Genomic DNA, 20,547 nt, shown 5'->3' on the forward strand with positions numbered 1-20,547 from the left:
TCTAAGAAAAATTGTATATCACTTGTGTGGGTAGGCCTATTTCCCGCATCAGGAAAGGGTGCAAAACGCAACGTGGAGACACCACATTTTCACAGTGAAAAATGACCCTTTTTTTGCAAAGTGCCTAGATGCCATTTTATAACCCTAGCTCTGTCAGCACCTAGGGAAACCTGGCAAACCTATTCATTTTTAAAAACTAGACACCCAGGGGAATTCAGGATGGGGTGAATTAAATGGCTCTCACTAGGTTCTGTTACCCAGAATCCCTTGCAAACCTAAACAATTGTCCAAAAAAAACACATTTTCTTCACATTTCTGTGGTGGAAATTTCTGTAATCTGCGTGGATCTACCAAATTTTACCCACTGTGTATTCCCCAAAGTCTTCTGGAAAAAATAGTACCTCACTTGTGTGGGTAGGCCTAGTGCCCGTGACAGGAAATGGCACAAAACTTAACGTGAACACACAACATTTTTACAGTGAAAAATAACCCTTTTTTAGCAAAGTGCCTAGCTGTTGTTTTGGAACCCCAGCTCTGCCGGCACCTGGGGAAACCTAGCAAACCTATACATTTTTTAAAACTAGACACCCCGGGGAATCCAGGATAGGGTGACTTGACTGGAACTCACCAGGTTCTGTTACCCAGAATCCCTTGCAAACCTAAACAATTGTCAAAAAAACCAACATTTTCCTCACATTTTTGTGGTGAAAAGTCCTGGAATCTGCATGGGTCTACAAAATTCCACCCATTCTGTGTTCCCCAAAGTCTCCTAATAAGAAAATTGTACCTCATTTGTGTGGGTAGGCCTAGTGCCCGGGACACGAAACGGTGCAAAACGCACCGTGGACACATCACATTTTCACAGTAAAAATGACCCTTTTTTTGCTAATGCCTAGCTGTCGTTTTTTAACCCTAGCTCTGACAGCACCTAGGGAAACTTAGCACACCTATACATTTTTTAAAACTAGACTCCCCGGAGAAGCCAGGATGGGGTGACTTGACTGACTCCCACCAAGATCTTTTACCCAGAATCCCTTGCAAACCTAAAAATTGTCCAAAAAAACACATTTTCCTCACATTTCTGTGGTGAAAAGTCTGGAATCTACGTGGATTCTTAAAATGCCACCCACTCCGCATTCCCCAAAGTCTTCTGAGAAAAATGGTACCTCACTTGCGTGGGTAGGCCTAGTGCCCGTGACAGGAAACCACGCAAAACACAACGTGGACACACAACATTTTCACAGTGAAAAACGACCCTTTTTTTGCAAAGTGCCTAGCTATCATTTTTCAACCCTAGCTCTGCCGACATCTTGGGAAACCTAGCAAACCTATACATTATTGAAAACTTGACACCCAGGGGAATCGAGGATGGGGTGACTTGACTGGTTCTCACCAGGTTCTGTTACCCAGAATACCTTGCAAACCTAAAAAATTGTCCAAAAAAACACATTTTCCTTACATTTCTGTGGTGGAAAGTTCTGGAATCTGTGTGGATCTACAAAATTTCACCCACGGCGTGTTCCCCAAAGTCTTCTGAGTAAAAGTGTACCTCACTTGTGTGGGTAGGCCCAGTTCCCGCAGCAGGAAATGGTGCAAAATGCAGCGTGGACAAACCACATTTTCAAATCCAGGATGGGGTGACTTGACTGCCTCTCACCAGGTTCTGTTGCCCAGAATCCCTTGCAAACCAAATAAATAGTCAAAAAAACACATTTTCCTCACATTTCTGTGGTGGAAAGTTCTGGAATCTTCGTGGATCCTTAAAATTCCACCCACCCCACATTTCCCGAAGTCTTCCGAGAAAAATTGGACCACACTTATGTGGGTAGGCCCAGTGCCCACGACAGGAAATGGCACAAAACGCAACGTGCACACACCACATTTTCACAGTGAAAAATGACCCTTTTTCTGCAAAGTGCCTAGCTGTCGTTTTTGAACACTAGCTCTACCAGAACCTAGGGAAACCTAGCGAACCCATACATTTTTAAAAACTAGACACACAGGGGGATCCAGGATGGGGTGAATTCACTGGCTCTCACCAGGTTCTGTTCCTCAGAATCTCATGCAACCCTAAAAAATTGTAAAAAAAAACATATTTTCCTCACATTTCTGTGGTGCAAAGTTCTGGAATCTGCGTGGATCTTCAAAATTCCACCCACCCCATGTTCCCCAATGTCTTCTAAGAAAAATTGTACCTCACTTGTGTGGGTAGGCCTAGTTCCCGCATCAGGAAAAGGTGCAAAACGCAACGTGGAGACACCACATTTTCAAAGTGAAAAATGACCCTTTATTTGCAAAGTGCCTAGATGCCATTTTATAACCCTAGCTCTGTCAGCACCTAGGGAAACCTGGCAAACCTATTCATTTTTAAAAACTAGACACCCAGGGGAATTCAGGATGGGGTGAATTGACTGGCTCTCACTAGGTTCTGTTACCCAGAATCCCTTGCAAACCTAAACAATTGTCAAAAAAAAACACATTTTCTTCACATTTCTGTGGTGGAAATTTCTGGAATCTGCATGGATCTACCAAATTTTACCCACGGTGTGTTCCCCAAAGTCTTCTGAGAAAAATAGTACCTCACTTGTGTGGGTAGGCCTAGTGCCCGTGACAGGAAATGGCACAAAACGTAACGTGGACACACACATTTTCACAGTGAAAAATAACCCTTTTTTAGCAAAGTGCCTAGCTGTCGTTTTTGAACCCTAGCTCTGCCGGCATCTTGGGAAACCTAGCAAAACCTATACATCTTTGAAAACTAGACACCCAGCGGAATCCAGGATTGGGTGACTTGATTGGCTCTCACCAGGTTCTGTTACAGAGAATCCCTTGCAAACCTAGAAAATTGTCAAAATAAATACATCTTCCTCACATTTCAGTGGAGGAATGTTCTGGAATCTGCGTGGATCCTTAGAATTCCACCCACTCCGCCTTCCGCAAACTCTTCCGAGAAAAATGGTACCTCACTTGCGTGGGTAGGCTTAGTGCCCACGACAGGAAATGGCACAAAACGCAATGTGCACACACCACATTTTCACAGTGAAAAATGACCCTTTTTCTGCAAAGTGCCTAGTTGTCGTTTTTGAACCCTAGCTCTACCAGAACCTAGGGAAACCTAGAGAACCTATACATTTTTAAAAACTAGACACGCAGGGGAATCCAGGATGGGATGAAGTGACTGGCTCTCACCAGGTTCTGTTCCTCAGAATCTCATGCAACCCTAAAAAATTGTAAAAAAAAACATATTTTCCTCACATTTCTGTGGTTTAAAGTTCTGGAATCTGCGTGGCTCTTCAAAATTCCACCCACCCCGTGTTCCCCAATGTCTTCTAAGAAAAATTGTACCTCACTTGTGTGGGTAGGCCTAGTTCCCGCATCAGAAAAGGGTGCAAAACGCAACGTGGAGACACCACATTTTCACAGTGAAAAACGACCCTTTTTTTGCAAAGTGCCTAGATGCAATTTTATAACCCTAGCTCTGTCAGCACCTAGGGAAACCTGGCAAACCTATTCATTTTTAAAAACTAGACACTCAGGGGAATTCAGGATGGGGTGAATTGACTGGCTCTCACTAGGTTCTGTTACCCAGAATCCCTTGCAAACCTAAACAATTGTCAAAAAAAACACATTTTCTTCACATTTCTGTGGTGGAAATTTCTGTAATCTGCGTGGATCTACCAAATTTTACCCACGGTGTGTTCCCCAAAGTCTTCTGGGAAAAATAGTACCTCACTTGTGTGGGTAGGCCTAGTGCCCGTGACAGGAAATGACACAAAACTTAAGTTGGACACACAACATTTTCACAGTGAAAAATAACCCTTTTTTAGCAAAGTGCCGAGCTGTCGTTTTTGAACCCTAGCTCTGCTGTCATCTTGGGAAACCTAGCAAAACCTATACATCTTTGAAAACTAGACACCCAGCGGAATCCAGGATTGGGTGACTTGACTGGCTCTCACCAGGTTCTGTTACCCAGAATCCCTTGCAAACCTAGAAAATTGTCAAAATAAATACATTTTCCGCACATTTCAGTGGTGGAATATTCTGGAATCTGCGTGGATCCTTAGAATTCCACCAACTCCGCTTTCCACAAACTCTTCCGAGAAAAATGGTACCTCAATTGTGTGGGTAGGCTTGGTGCAATCAACAGGAACCGCACAAAACACAACGTGGACACACCACATTTTCACAGTGAAAAATGACCCTTTTTTTGCAAAGTGCCTAGCTTTCATTTTTGAATCCTAGCTCTGCCGGCACCTAGGGAAACCTAGCAAACCTATACATTTTGAAAAACTAGACAATCAAGGGAATCCACGATAGGGTGAATTGACTGGCTTTCACCAGGTTCTGTTACCCAGAATTCCTTGCAAACCTAAAAAATTATCAAAAAAACCCACATTTTTCTCTTGTTTCTGTGGTGGAAAGTTCTGGAATCTACGTGGATTCTTAAAATGCCACCCACTCCGCATTCCCCAAAGTCTTCTGAGAAAAATGGTACCTCACTTGCGTGGGTAGGCCTAGTGCCCGTGACAGGAAACCACGCAAAACACAACGTGGACACACAACATTTTCACAGTGAAAAATGACCCTTTTTTTGCAAAGTGCCTAGCTGTCATTTTTCAACCCTAGCTCTGCCGACATCTTGGGAAACCTAGCAAACCTATACATTATTGAAAACTTGACACCCAGGGGAATCGAGGATGGGGTGACTTGACTGGTTCTCACCAGGATCTGTTACCCAGAATACCTTGCAAACCTAAAAAATAGTAAAAAAAAACACATTTTCCTTACATTTCTGTGGTGGAAAGTTCTGGAATCTGTGTGGCTCTACAAAATTTCACCCACGGCGTGTTCCCCAAAGTCTTCTGAGTAAAAGTGTACCTCACTTGTGTGGGTAGGCCCAGTTCCCGCAGCAGGAAATGGTGCAAAATGCAGCGTGGACAAACCACATTTTCAAATCCAGGATGGGGTAACTTGACTGGCTCTCACCAGGTTCTGTTGCCCAGAATCCCTTGCAAACCAAATAAATTGTCAAAAAAACACATTTTCCTCACATTTCTGTGGTGGAAAGTTCTGGAATCTTCGTGGATCCTTAAAATTCCACCCACCCCACATTTCCCGAAGTCTTCAGAGAAAAATTGTACCACACTTATGTGGGTAGGCCCAGTGCCCACAACAGGAAATGGCACAAAACGCACCATGCACACACCACATTTTCACAGTGAAAAATGACCCTTTTTCTGCAAAGTGCCTAGCTGTCGTTTTTGAACCCTAGCTCTACCAGAACTTAGGGAAACCTAGCAAACCTATACATTTTTAAAAAGTAGATATGCAGGGGAATCCAGGATGGGGTGAATTGATTGGCTCTCACCAGGTTCTGTTCCTCAGAATCTGATGCAACCCTAAAAAATTGCAAAAAACCCCATATTTTCCTCACATTTCTGTGGTGGAAAGTTCTGGAATCTGCGTGGATCTTCAAAATTCCACCCACCCCGTGTTCCCCAATGTCTTCTAAGAAAAATTGTACCTCACTTGTGTGGGTAGGCCTAGTTCCCACATCAGGAAAGGGTGCAAAACGCAACGTGGAGACACCACATTTTCACAGTGAAAAATGAACCTTTTTTTGCAAAGTGCCTAGATGCCATTTTATAACCCTAGCTCTGTCAGCACCTAGGGAAACTTAGCACAACTATACATTTTTGAAAACTAGACTCCCCGGAGACGCCAGGATGGGGTGAATTGACTGGCTCTCACTAGGTTCTGTTACCCAGAATCCCTTGCAAACCTAAACAATTGTCAAAAAAACCCACATTTTCTTCACATTTCTGTGGGGGAAATTTCTGGAATCTGCGTGGATCTACCAAATTTTACCCACGGTGTGTTCCCCAAAGTCTTCTGAGAAAAATAGTACCTCACTTGTGTGGGTAGGCCTAATGCCCGTGACAGGAAATGGCACAAAACGTAACGTGGACACACACATTTTCACAGTGAAAAATAACCCTTTTTTAGCAAAGTGCCTAGCTGTCGTTTTTGAACCCTAGCTCTGCCGGCATCTTGGGAAACCTAGCAAAACCTATACATCCTTGAAAACTAGACACCCAGCGGAATCCAGGATTGGGTCACTTGACTGGCTCTCACCAGGTTCTGTTACCCAGAATCCCTTGCAAACCTAGAAAATTGTCAAAATAAATACATCTTCCTCACATTTCAGTGGAGGAATGTTCTGGAATCTGCGTGGATCCTTAGAATTCCACCCACTCCGCTTTCCGCAAACTCTTCCGAGAAAAATGGTACCTCACTTGTGTGGGTAGGCTTAGTGCCCACGACAGGAAATGGCACAAAACGCAATGTGCACACACCACATTTTCACAGTGAAAAATGACCCTTTTTCTGCAAAGTGCCTAGCTGTCGTTTTTGAACCCTAGCTCTACCAGAACCTAGGGAAATCTAGAGAACCTATACATTTTTAAAAACTAGACACGCAGGGGAATCCAGGATGGGATGAAGTGACTGGCTCTCACCAGGTTCTGTTCCTCAGAATCTCATGCAACCCTAAAAAATTGTAAAAAAAACATATTTTCCTCACATTTCTGTGGCGGAAAGTTCTGGAATCTGCGTGGCTCTTCAAAATGCCACCCACCCCATGTTCCCCAATCTCTTCTAAGAAAAATTGTACCTCACTTGTGTGGGTAGGCCTAGTTCCCGCATCAGGAAAGGGTGCAAAACGCAACGTGGAGACACCACATTTTCACAGTGAAAAATGACCCTTTTTTTGCAAAGTGCCTAGATGCCATTTTATAACCCTAGCTCTGTCAGCACCTAGGGAAACCTGGCAAACCTATTCATTTTTAAAAACTAGACACCCAGGGGAATTCAGGATGGGGTGAATTGACTGGCTCTCACTAGGTTCTGTTACCCAGAATCCCTTGCAAACCTAAACAATTGTAAAAAAAAAAAACATTTTCTTCACATTTCTGTGGTGGAAATTTCTGTAATCTGCGTGGATCTACCAAATTTTACCCACGGTGTCTTCCCCAAAGTCTTCTGGGAAAAATAGTACCTCACTTGTGTGGGAAAGCCTAGTGCCCGTGACAGGAAATGACACAAAACTTAAGTTGGACACACAACATTTTCACAGTGAAAAATAACCCTTTTTTAGCAAAGTGCCGAGCTGTCGTTTTTGAACCCTAGCTCTGCCGGCATCTTGGGAAACCTAGCAAAACCTATACATCTTTGAAAATTAGACACCCAGCGGAATCCAGGATTGGGTGACTTGACTGGCTCTCACCAGGTTCTGTTACCCAGAATCCCTTGCAAACCTAGAAAATTGTCAAAATAAATACATTTTCCTCACATTTCAGTGGTGGAATATTCTGGAATCTGCGTGGATCCTTAGAATTCCACCCTCTCCGCTTTCCACAAACTCTTCTGAGAAAAATGGTACCTCAATTGTGTGGGTAGGCTTAGTGCAATCAACAGGAACCGCACAAAACACAACGTGGACACACCACATTTTCACAGTGAAAAATGACCCTTTTTTGCAAAGTGCCTAGCTTTCATTTTTGAATCCTAGCTCTGCCGGCACCTAGGGAAACCTAGCAAACCTATACATTTTTAAAAACTAGACAATCAGGGGAATCCACGATAGGGTGAATTGACTGGCTTTCACCAGGTTCTGTTGCCCAGAATTCCTTGCAAACCTAAAAAATTATCAAAAAAACCCACATTTTTCTCTCGTTTCTGTGGTGGAAAGTTCTGGAATCTACGTGGATTCTTAAAATGCCACCCACTCCGCATTCCCCAAAGTCTTCTGAGAAAAATGGTACCTCACTTGCGTGGGTAGGCCTAGTGCCCGTGACAGGAAACCACGCAAAACACAACGTGGACACACAACATTTTCACAGTGAAAAATGACCCTTTTTTTGCAAAGTGCCCAGCTATCATTTTTCAACCCTAGCTCTGCCGACATCTTGGGAAACCTAGCAAACCTATACATTATTGAAAACTTGACACCCAGGGGAATCGAGGATGGGGTGACTTGACTTGTTCTCACCAGGTTCTGTTACCCAGAATACCTTGCAAACCTAAAAAATTGTCAAAAAAAACACATTTTCCTTCCATTTCTGTGGTGGAAAGTTCTGGAATCTGTGTGGCTCTACAAAATTTCACCCAAGGCGTGTTCCCCAAAGTCTTCTGAGTAAAAGTGTACCTCACTTGTGTGGGTAGGCCCAGTTCCCGCAGCAGGAAATGGTGCAAAATGCAGCGTGGACAAACCACATTTTCAAATCCAGGATGGGGTGACTTGACTGGCTCTCACCAGGTTCTGTTGCCCAGAATCCCTTGCAAACCAAATAAATTGTCAAAAAACACATTTTCCTCACATTTCTGTGATGGAAAGTTCTGGAATCTTCGTGGATCCTTAAAATTCCACCCACCCCACATTTCCCGAAGTCTTCCGAGAAATATTGTACCACGCTTATGTGGGTAGGCCCAGTGCCCACAACAGGAAATGGCACAAAACGCACCGTGCACACACCACATTTTCACAGTGAAAAATGACCCTTTTTCTGCAAAGTGCCTAGCTGTCGTTTTTGAAACCTAGCTCTACCAGAACTTAGGGAAACCTAGCAAACCTATACATTTTTAAAAAGTAGACATGCAGGGGAATCCAGGATGGGGTGAATTGACTGGCTCTCACCAGGTTCTGTTCCTCAGAATCTCATGCAACCCTAAAAAATTGGAAAAAAAAACATATTTTCCTCACATTTCTGTGGTGGAAAGTTCTGGAATCTGCGTGGATCTTCAAAATTCCACCCACCCCGTGTTCCCCAATGTCTTCTAAGAAAAATTGTACCTCACTTGTGTGGGTAGGCCTAGTTCCCGCATCAGGAAAGGGTGCAAAACGCAACGTGGAGACACCACATTTTCACAGTGAAAAATGAACCTTTTTTTGCAAAGTGCCTAGATGCTATTTTATAACCCTAGCTCTGTCAGCACGTAGGGAAACCTGGCAAACCTATTCATTTTTAAAAACTAGACACCCAGGGGAATTCAGGATGGGGTGAATTGACTGGCTCTCACTAGGTTCTGTTACCCAGAATCCCTTGCAAACCTAAACAATTGTCAAAAAACCCCACATTTTCTTCACATTTCTGTGGTGGAAATTTCTGGAATCTGCGTGGATCTACCAAATTTTACCCACGGTGTGTTCCCCAAAGTCTTCTGAGAAAAATAGTACCTCACTTGTGTGGGTAGGCCTAGTGCCCGTGACAGGAAATGGCACAAAACGTAACGTGGACACACACATTTTCACAGTGAAAAATAACCCTTTTTTAGCAAAGTGCCTAGCTGTCGTTTTTGAACCCTAGCTCTGCCGGCATCTTGGGAAACCTAGCAAAACCTATACATCTTTGAAAACTAGACACCGAGCGGAATCCAGGATTGGGTGACTTGACTGGCTCTAACCAGGTTCTGTTACCCAGAATCCCTTGCAAACCTAGAAAATTGTCAAAATAAATACATCTTCCTCACATTTCAGTGGAGGAATGTTCTGGAATCTGCGTGGATCCTTAGAATTCCACCCACTCCGCTTTCCGCAAACTCTTCCGAGAAAAATGGTACCTCACTTGTGTGGGTAGGCTTAGTGCCCACGACAGGAAATGGCACAAAACGCAATGTGCACACACCACATTTTCACAGTGAAAAATGACCCTTTTTCTGCAAAGTGCCTAGCTGTCGTTTTTGAACCCTAGCTCTACCAGAACCTAGGGAAACCTAGAGAACCTATACATTTTTAAAAACTAGACACGCAGGGGAATCCAGGATGGGATGAAGTGACTGGCTCTCACCAGGTTCTGTTCCTCAGAATCTCATGCAACCCTAAAAAATTGTAAAAAATAACATATTTTCCTCACATTTCTGTGGTGGAAAGTTCTGGAATCTGCGTGGCTCTTCAAAATGCCACCCACCCCGTGTTCCCCAATCTCTTCTAAGAAAAATTGTACCTCACTTGTGTGGGTAGGCCTAGTTCCTGCATCAGGAAAGGGTGCAAAACGCAACGTGGAGACACCACATTTTCACAGTGAAAAATGACCCTTTTTTTGCAAAGTGCCTAGATGCCATTTTATAACCCTAGCTCTGTCAGCACCTAGGGAAACCTGGCAAACCTATTCATTTTTAAAAACTAGACACCCATGGGAATTCAGGATGGGGTGAATTGACTGGCTCTCACTAGGTTCTGTTACCCAGAATCCCTTGCAAACCTAAACAATTGTCAAAAAAAAATACATTTTCTTCACATTTCTGTGGTGGAAATTTCTGTAATCTGCGTGGATCTACCAAATTTTACCCACGGTGGGTTCCCCAAAGTCTTCTGGGAAAAATAGTACCTCACTTGTGTGGGTAGGCCTAGTGCCCGTGACAGGAAATGGCACAAAACGTAACGTGGACACACACATTTTCACAGTGAAAAATAACCCTTTTTTAGCAAAGTGCCTAGCTGTCGTTTTTGAACCCTAGCTCTGCCGGCATCTTGGTAAACCTAGCAAAACCTATACATCTTTGAAAACTAGACACCCAGCGGAATCCAGGATTGGGTGACTTGACTGGCTCTCACCAGGTTCTGTTACCCAGAATCCCTTGCAAACCTAGAAAATTGTCAAAATAAATACATCTTCCTCACATTTCAGTGGAGGAATGTTCTGGAATCTGCGTGGATCCTTAGAATTCCACCCACTACGCTTTCCGCAAACTCTTCCGAGAAAAATGGTATCTCACTTGTGTGGGTGGCTTAGTGCCCACGACAGGAAATGGCACAAAACGCAATGTGCACACACCACATTTTCACAGTGAAAAATGACCCTTTTTCTGCAAAGTGCCTAGCTGTCGTTTTTGAACCCTAGCTCTACCAGAACCTAGGGAAACCTAGAGAACCTATACATTTTTTAAAACTATACACGCAGGGGAATCCAGGATGGGATGAAGTGACTGGCTCTCACCAGGTTCTGTTCCTTAGAATCTCATGCAACCCTAAACAATTGTAAAAAAAAACATATTTTCCTCACATTTCTGTGGTGGAAAGTTTTGGAATCTGCGGGGCTCTTCAAAATGCCACCCACTCCGTGTTCCCCAATCTCTTCTAAGAAAAATTGTACCTCACTTGTGTGGGTAGGCCTAGTTCCCGTCCCAGGAAAGGGTGCAAAACGCAACGTGGAGACACCACATTTTCACAGTGAAAAATGACCCTTTTTTTGCAAAGTGCCTAGATGCCATTTTATAACCCTAGCTCTGTCAGCACCTAGGGAAACCTGGCAAACCTATTCATTTTTAAAAACTAGACACCCAGGGGAATTCAGGATGGGGTGAATTGACTGGCTCTCACTAGGTTCTGTTACCCAGAATCCCTTGCAAACCTAAACAATTGTCAAAAAAAAACACATTTTCTTCACATTTCTGTGGTGGAAATTTCTGTAATCTGCGTGGATCTACCAAATTTTACCCACGGTGTGTTCCCCAAAGTCTTCTGGGAAAAATAGTACCTCACTTGTGTGGGTAGGCCTAGTGCCCGTGACAGGAAATGGCACAAAACTTAAGTTGGACACACAACATTTTCACAGTGAAAAATAACCCTTTTTTAGCAAAGTGCCGAGCTGTCGTTTTTGAACCCTAGCTCTGCCGGCATCTTGGGAAACCTAGCAAAACCTATACATCTTTGAAAACTAGACACCCAGCGGAATCCAGGATTGGGTGACTTGACTGGCTCTCACCAGGTTCTGTCTCCCAGAATCCCTTGCAAACCTAGAAAATTGTCAAAATAAATACATTTTCCTCACATTCCAGTGGTGGAATATTCTGGAATCTGCGTGGATACTTAGAATTCCACCCACTCCGCTTTCCACAAACTCTTCCGAGAAAAATGGTACCTCACTTGTGTGGGTAGGCTTAGTGCAATCAACAGGAACCGCACAAAACACAACGTGGACACACCACATTTTCACAGTGAAAAATGACCCTTTTTTTGCAAAGTGCCAAGCTTTCATTTTTGAATCCTAGCTCTGCCGGCACCTAGGGAAACCTAGCAAACCTATACATTTTTAAAAACTAGACAATCAGGGGAATCCAGGATAGGGTGAATTGACTGGCTTTCACCAGGTTCTGTTACCCAGAATTCCTTGCAAACCTAAAAAATTATCAAAAAAACCCACATTTTTCTCACGTTTCTGTGGTGGAAAGTTCTGGAATCTACGTGGATTCTTAAAATGCCACCCACTCCGCATTCCCCAAAGTCTTCTGAGAAAAATGGTACCTCACTTGCATGGGTAGGCCTAGTGCCCGTGACAGGAAAACACGCAAAACACAACGTGGACACACAACATTTTCACAGTGAAAAATGACCCTTTTTTTGCAAAGTGCCTAGCTATCATTTTTCAACCCTAGCTCTGCCGACATCTTGGGAAACCTAGCAAACCTATACATTATTGAAAACTTGACACCCAGGGGAATCGAGGATGGGGTGACTTGACTGGTTCTCACCAGGTTCTGTTACCCAGAATACCTTGCAAACCTAAAAAATTGTCAAAAAAAACACATTTTCCTTACCTGTGGTGGAAAGTTCTGGAATCTGTGTGGCTCTACAAAATTTCACCCATGGCGTGTTCCCCAAAGTCTTCTGAGTAAAAGTGTACCTCACTTGTGTGGGAAGGCCCAGTTCCCGCAGCAGGTAATGGTGCAAAATGCAGCGTGTACAAACCACATTTTCAAATCCAGGATGGGGTGACTTGACTGGCTCTCACCAGGTTCTGTTGCCCAGAATCCCTTGCAAACCAAATAAATTGTCAAAAAACACATTTTCCTCACATTTCTGTGATGGAAAGTTCTGGAATCTTCGTGGATCCTTAAAATTCCACCCACCCCACATTTCCCGAAGTCTTCTGAGAAAAATAGTACCTCACTTGTGTGGGTAGGCCTAGTGCCCGTGACAGGAAATGGCACAAAACGTAACGTGGACACACACATTTTCACAGTGAAAAATAACCCTTTTTTAGCAAAGTGCCTAGTTGTCGTTTTTGAACCCTAGCTCTGCCGGCATCTTGGGAAACCTAGCAAAACCTATACATCTTTGAAAACTAGACACCCAGCGGAATCCAGGATTGGGTGACTTGACTGGCTCTCACCAGGTTCTGTTACAGAGAATCCCTTGCAAACCTAGAAAATTGTCAAAATAAATACATCTTCCTCACATTTCAGTGGAGGAATGTTCTGGAATCTGCGTGGATCCTTAGAATTCCACCCACTCCGCCTTCCGCAAACTCTTCCGAGAAAAATGGTACCTCACTTGTGTGGGTAGGCTTAGTGCCCACGACAGGAAATGGCACAAAACGCAATGTGCACACACCACATTTTCACAGTGAAAAATGACCCTTTTTCTGCAAAGTGCTTAGCTGTCGTTTTTGAACCCTAGCTCTACCAGAACCTAGGGAAACCTAGAGAACCTATACATTTTTAAAAACTAGACACGCAGGGGAATCCAGGATGGGATGAAGTGACTGGCTCTCACCAGATTCTGTTCCTCAGAATCTCATGCAACCCTAAAAAATTGTAAAAAAAAACATATTTTCCTCACATTTCTGTGGTGGAAAGTTCTGGAATCTGCGTGGCTCTTCAAAATTCCACCCACCCCGTGTTCCCCAATCTCTTCTAAGAAAAATTGTACCTCACTTGTGTGGGTAGGCCTAGTTCCCGCATCAGGAAAGGGTGCAAAACGCAACGTGGAGACACCACATTTTCACAGTGAAAAATGACTCTTTTTTTGCAAAGTGCCTAGATGCCATTTTATAACCCTAGCTCTGTCAGCACCTAGGGAAACCTGGCAGACCTATTCATTTTTAAAAACTAGACACTCAGGGGAATTCAGGATGGGGTGAATTGACTGGCTCTCACTAGGTTCTGTTTCCCAGAATCCCTTGCAAACCTCAACAATTGTCAAAAAAACCCACATTTTCTTCACATTTCTGTGGTGGAAATTTCTGTAATCTGCGTGAATCTACCAAATTTTACCCACGGTGTGTTCCCCAAAGTCTTCTGGGAAAAATAGTACCTCACTTGTATGGGTAGGCCTAGTGCCAGTGACAGGAAATGGCACAAAACTTAACGTGGACACACAACATTTTCACAGTGAAAAATAACCCTTTTTTAGCAAAGTGCCGAGCTGTCGTTTTTGAACCCTAGTTCTGCCGGCATCTTGGGAAACCTAGCAAAACCTATACATCTTTGAAAACTAGACACCCAGCGGAATCCAGGATTGGGTGACTTGACTGGCTCTCACCAGGTTCTGTTACCCAGAATACCTTGCAAACCTAGAAAATTGTCAAAATAAATACATTTTCTTCACATTTCAGTGGTGGAATATTCTGGAATCTGCGTGGATCCTTAGAATTCCACCCACTCCGCTTTCCACAAACTCTTCCGAGAAAAATGTTACCTCACTTGTGTGGGTAGGCTTAATGCAATCAACAGGAACCGCACAAAACACAACGTGGACACACCACATTTTCACAGTGAAAAATGACCCTTTTTTTTGCAAAGTGCCTAGCTTTCATTTTTGAATCCTAGCTCTGCCGGCACCTAGGGAAACATAGCAAACCTATACATTTTTAAAAACTAGACAATCAGGGGAATCCAGGATAGGGTGAATTGACTGGCTTTCACCAGGCTCTGTTACCCAGAATTCCTTGCAAACCTAAAAAATTATCAAAAAAACCCACATTTTTCTCACGTTTCTGTGGTGGAAAGTTCTGGAATCTATGTGGATTCTTAAAATGCCACCCACTCCGCATTCCCCAAAGTCTTCTGAGAAAAATGGTACCTCACTTGCGTGGGTAGGCCTAGTGCCCGTGACAGGAAACCACGCAAAACACAACGTGGACACACAACATTTTCACAGTGAAAAATGACCCTTTTTTTGCAAAGTGCCTAGCTATCATTTTGCAACCCTAGCTCTGCCGACATCTTGGGAAACCTAGCAAACCTATACATTATGGAAAACTTGACACCCAGGGGAATCGAGGATGGGGTGACTTAACTGGTTCTCACCAGGTTCTGTTACCCAGAATACCTTGCAAACCTAAAAAATTGTCCAAAAAAACACATTTTCCTTACATTTCTGTGGTGGAAGGTTCTGGAATCTGTGTGGGTCTACAAAGTTTCACCCACGGCGTGTTCCCCAAAGTCTTCTGAGTAAAAGTGTACCTCACTTGTGTGGGTAGGCCCAGTTCCCGCAGCAGGAAATGGTGCAAAATGCAGCGTGGACAAACCACATTTTCAAATCCAGGATGGGGTAACTTGACTGGCTCTCACCAGGTTCTGTTGCCCAGAATCCCTTGCAAACCAAATAAATTGTCAAAAAAACACATTTTCCTCACATTTCTTTGGTGGAAAGTTCTGGAATCTTCGTGGATCCTTAAAATTCCACCCACCCCACATTTCCCGAAGTCTTCCGAGAAATATTGTACCACGCTTATGTGGGTAGGCCCAGTGCCCACAACAGGAAATGGCACAAAACGCACCGTGCACACACCACATTTTCACAGTGAAAAATGACCCTTTTTCTGCAAAGTGCCTAGCTGTCGTTTTTGAAACCTAGCTCTACCAGAACTTAGGGAAACCTAGCAAACCTATACATTTTTAAAAAGTAGACATGCAGGGGAATCCAGGATGGGGTGAATTGACTGGCTCTCACCAGGTTCTGTTCCTCAGAATCTCATGCAACCCTAAAAAATTGGAAAAAAAAACATATTTTCCTCACATTTCTGTGGTGGAAAGTTCTGGAATCTGCGTGGATCTTCAAAATTCCACCCACCCCGTGTTCCCCAATGTCTTCTAAGAAAAATTGTACCTCACTTGTGTGGGTAGGCCTAGTTCCCGCATCAGGAAAGGGTGCAAAACGCAACGTGGAGACACCACATTTTCACAGTGAAAAATGAACCTTTTTTTGCAAAGTGCCTAGATGCTATTTTATAACCCTAGCTCTGTCAGCACGTAGGGAAACCTGGCAAACCTATTCATTTTTAAAAACTAGACACCCAGGGGAATTCAGGATGGGGTGAATTGACTGGCTCTCACTAGGTTCTGTTACCCAGAATCCCTTGCAAACCTAAACAATTGTCAAAAAACCCCACATTTTCTTCACATTTCTGTGGTGGAAATTTCTGGAATCTGCGTGGATCTACCAAATTTTACCCACGGTGTGTTCCCCAAAGTCTTCTGAGAAAAATAGTACCTCACTTGTGTGGGTAGGCCTAGTGCCCGTGACAGGAAATGGCACAAAACGTAACGTGGACACACACATTTTCACAGTGAAAAATAACCCTTTTTTAGCAAAGTGCCTAGCTGTCGTTTTTGAACCCTAGCTCTGCCGGCATCTTGGGAAACCTAGCAAAACCTATACATCTTTGAAAACTAGACACCGAGCGGAATCCAGGATTGGGTGACTTGACTGGCTCTAACCAGGTTCTGTTACCCAGAATCCCTTGCAAACCTAGAAAATTGTCAAAATAAATACATCTTCCTCACATTTCAGTGGAGGAATGTTCTGGAATCTGCGTGGATCCTTAGAATTCCACCCACTCCGCTTTCCGCAAACTCTTCCGAGAAAAATGGTACCTCACTTGTGTGGGTAGGCTTAGTGCCCACGACAGGAAATGGCACAAAACGCAATGTGCACACACCACATTTTCACAGTGAAAAATGACCCTTTTTCTGCAAAGTGCCTAGCTGTCGTTTTTGAACCCTAGCTCTACCAGAACCTAGGGAAACCTAGAGAACCTATACATTTTTAAAAACTAGACACGCAGGGGAATCCAGGATGGGATGAAGTGACTGGCTCTCACCAGGTTCTGTTCCTCAGAATCTCATGCAACCCTAAAAAATTGTAAAAAATAACATATTTTCCTCACATTTCTGTGGTGGAAAGTTCTGGAATCTGCGTGGCTCTTCAAAATGCCACCCACCCCGTGTTCCCCAATCTCTTCTAAGAAAAATTGTACCTCACTTGTGTGGGTAGGCCTAGTTCCTGCATCAGGAAAGGGTGCAAAACGCAACGTGGAGACACCACATTTTCACAGTGAAAAATGACCCTTTTTTTGCAAAGTGCCTAGATGCCATTTTATAACCCTAGCTCTGTCAGCACCTAGGGAAACCTGGCAAACCTATTCATTTTTAAAAACTAGACACCCATGGGAATTCAGGATGGGGTGAATTGACTGGCTCTCACTAGGTTCTGTTACCCAGAATCCCTTGCAAACCTAAACAATTGTCAAAAAAAAATACATTTTCTTCACATTTCTGTGGTGGAAATTTCTGTAATCTGCGTGGATCTACCAAATTTTACCCACGGTGGGTTCCCCAAAGTCTTCTGGGAAAAATAGTACCTCACTTGTGTGGGTAGGCCTAGTGCCCGTGACAGGAAATGGCACAAAACTTAAGTTGGACACACAACATTTTCACAGTGAAAAATAACCCTTTTTTAGCAAAGTGCCGAGCTGTCGTTTTTGAACCCTAGCTCTGCCGGCATCTTGGGAAACCTAGCAAAACCTATACATCTTTGAAAACTAGACACCCAGCGGAATCCAGGATTGGGTGACTTGACTGGCTCTCACCAGGTTCTCTTACCCAGAATCCCTTGCAAACCTAGAAAATTGTCAAAATAAATACATTTTCCTCACATTTCAGTGGTGGAATATTCTGGAATCTGCGTGGATCCTTAGAATTCCACCCACTCCGCTTTCCACAAACTCTTCCGAGAAAAATGGTACCTCACTTGTGTGGGTAGGCTTAGTGCAATCAACAGGAACCGCACAAAACACAACGTGGACACACCACATTTTCACAGTGAAAAATGACCCTTTTTTTGCAAAGTGCCTAGCTTTCATTTTTGAATCCTAGCTCTGCCGGCACCTAGGGAAACCTAGCAAACCTATACATTTTTAAAAACTAGACAATCAGGGGAATCCAGGACAGGGTGAATTGACTGGCTTTCACCAGGTTCTGTTACCCAGAATTCCTTGCAAACCTAAAAAATTATCAAAAAAACCCACATTTTTATCACGTTTCTGTGGTGGAAAGTTCTGGAATCTACGTGGATTCTTAAAATGCCACCCACTCCGCATTCTCCAAAGTCTTCTGAGAAAAATGGCACCTCACTTGCGTGGGTAGGCCTAGTGCCCGTGACAGGAAACCACGCAAAACACAACGTGGACACACAACATTTTCACAGTGAAAAATTACCCTTTTTTTGCAAAGTGCCTAGCTATCATTTTTCAACCCTAGCTCTGCCGACATCTTGGGAAACCTAGCAAACCTATACATTATTGAAAACTTGACACCCAGGGGAATCGAGGATGGGGTGACTTGACTGGTTCTCACCAGGTTCTGTTACCCAGAATACCTTGCAAACCTAAAAAATTGTCAAAAAAACACATTTTCCTTACATTTCTGTGGTGGAAAGTTCTGGAATCTGTGTGGCTCTACAAAATTTCACCCACGGCGTGTTCCCCAAAGTCTTCTGAGTAAAAGTGTACCTCACTTGTGTGGGTAGGCCCAGTTCCCGCAGCAGGAAATGGTGCAAAATGCAGCGTGGACAAACCACATTTTCAAATCCAGGATGGGGTGACTTGACTGGCTCTCACTAGGTTCTGTTGCCCAGAATCCCTTGCAAACCAAATAAATTGTCAAAAAACACATTTTCCTCACATTTCTGTGGTGCAAAGTTCTGGAATCTGCGTGGATCTTCAAAATTCCACCCACCCCATGTTCCCCAATGTCTTCTAAGAAAAATTGTGCCTCACTTGTGTGGGTAGGCCTAGTTCCCGCATCAGGAAAGGGTGCAAAACGCAACGTGGAGACACCACATTTTCAAAGTGAAAAATGACCCTTTTTTTGCAAAGTGCCTAGTTGCCATTTTATAACCCTAGCTCTGTCAGCACCTAGGGAAACCTGGCAAACCTATTCATTGTTAAAAACTAGACACCCAGGGGAATTCAGGATGGGGTGAATTGACTGGCTCTCACTAGGTTCTGTTACCCAGAATCCCTTGCAAACCTGAACAATTGTCAAAAAAAAACACATTTTCTTCACATTTCTGTGGTGGAAATTTCTGGAATCTGCGTGGATCTACCAAATTTTACCCACGGTGTGTTCCCCAAAGTCTTCTGAGAAAAATAGTACCTCACTTGTGTGGGTAGGCCTAGTGCCCGTGACAGGAAATGGCACAAAACGTAACGTGGACACACACATTTTCACAGTGAAAAATAACCCTTGTTTAGCAAAGTGCCTAGCTGTCGTTTTTGAACCCTAGCTCTGCCGGCATCTTGGGAAACCTAGCAAAACCTATACATCTTTGAAAACTAGACACCCAGCGGAATCCAGGATTGGGTGACTTGACTGGCTCTCACCAGGTTCTGTTACAGAGAATCCCTTGCAAACCTAGAAAATTGTCAAAATAAATACATCTTCCTCACATTTCAGTGGAGGAATGTTCTGGAATCTGCGTGGATCCTTAGAATTCCACACACTCCGCCTTCCGCAAACTCTTCCGAGAAAAATGGTACCTCACTTGTGTGGGTAGGCTTAGTGCCCACGACAGGAAATGGCACAAAACGCAATGTGCACACACCACATTTTCACAGTGAAAAATGACCCTTTTTCTGCAAAGTGCCTAGCTGTCGTTTTTGAACCCTAGCTCTACCAGAACCTAGGGAAACCTAGAGAACCTATACATTTTTAAAAACTAGACACGCAGGGGAATCCAGGATGGGATGAAGTGACTGGCTCTCACCAGGTTCTGTTCCTCAGAATCTCATGCAACCCTAAAAAATTGTAAAAAAAAACATATTTTCCTCACATTTCTGTGGTGGAAAGTTCTGGAATCTGCGTGGATCTTCAAAATTCCACCCACCCCGTGTTCCCCAATGTCTTCTAAGAAAAATTGTACCTCACTTGTGTGGGTAGGCCTAGTTCCCGCATCAGGAAAGTGTGCAAAACGCAACGTGGAGACACCACATTTTCACATTGAAAAATGACCCTTTTTTTGCAAAGTGCCTAGATGCCATTTTATAACCCTAGCTCTGTCAGCACCTAGGGAAACCTGGCAAACCTATTCATTTTTAAAAACTAGACACCCAGGGGAATTCAGGATGGGGTGAATTGACTGGCTCTCACTAGGTTCTGTTACCCAGAATCCCTTGCAAACCTAAACAATTGTCAAAAAAAAAAAAATTTCTTCACATTTCTGTGGTGGAAATTTCTGGAATCTGCGTGGATCTACCAAATTTTACCCACGGTGTGTTCCTCAAAGTCTTCTGAGAAAAAGAGTACCTCACTTGTGTGAGTAGGCCTAGTGCCCGTGACAGGAAATGGCACAAAACGTAACATGGACACACAACATTTTCACAGTGAAAAATAACCCTTTTTTAGCAAAGTGCCTAGCTGTCGTTTTTTAACCCTAGCTCTGCCGGCATCTTGGGAAACCTAGCAAAACCTATACATCTTTGAAAA

The sequence above is a fragment of the Triturus cristatus genome, chromosome 7, assembly GCF_964204655.1.
Source record: "Triturus cristatus chromosome 7, aTriCri1.1, whole genome shotgun sequence".
NCBI classification, from domain to species: domain Eukaryota; kingdom Metazoa; phylum Chordata; class Amphibia; order Caudata; family Salamandridae; genus Triturus; species Triturus cristatus.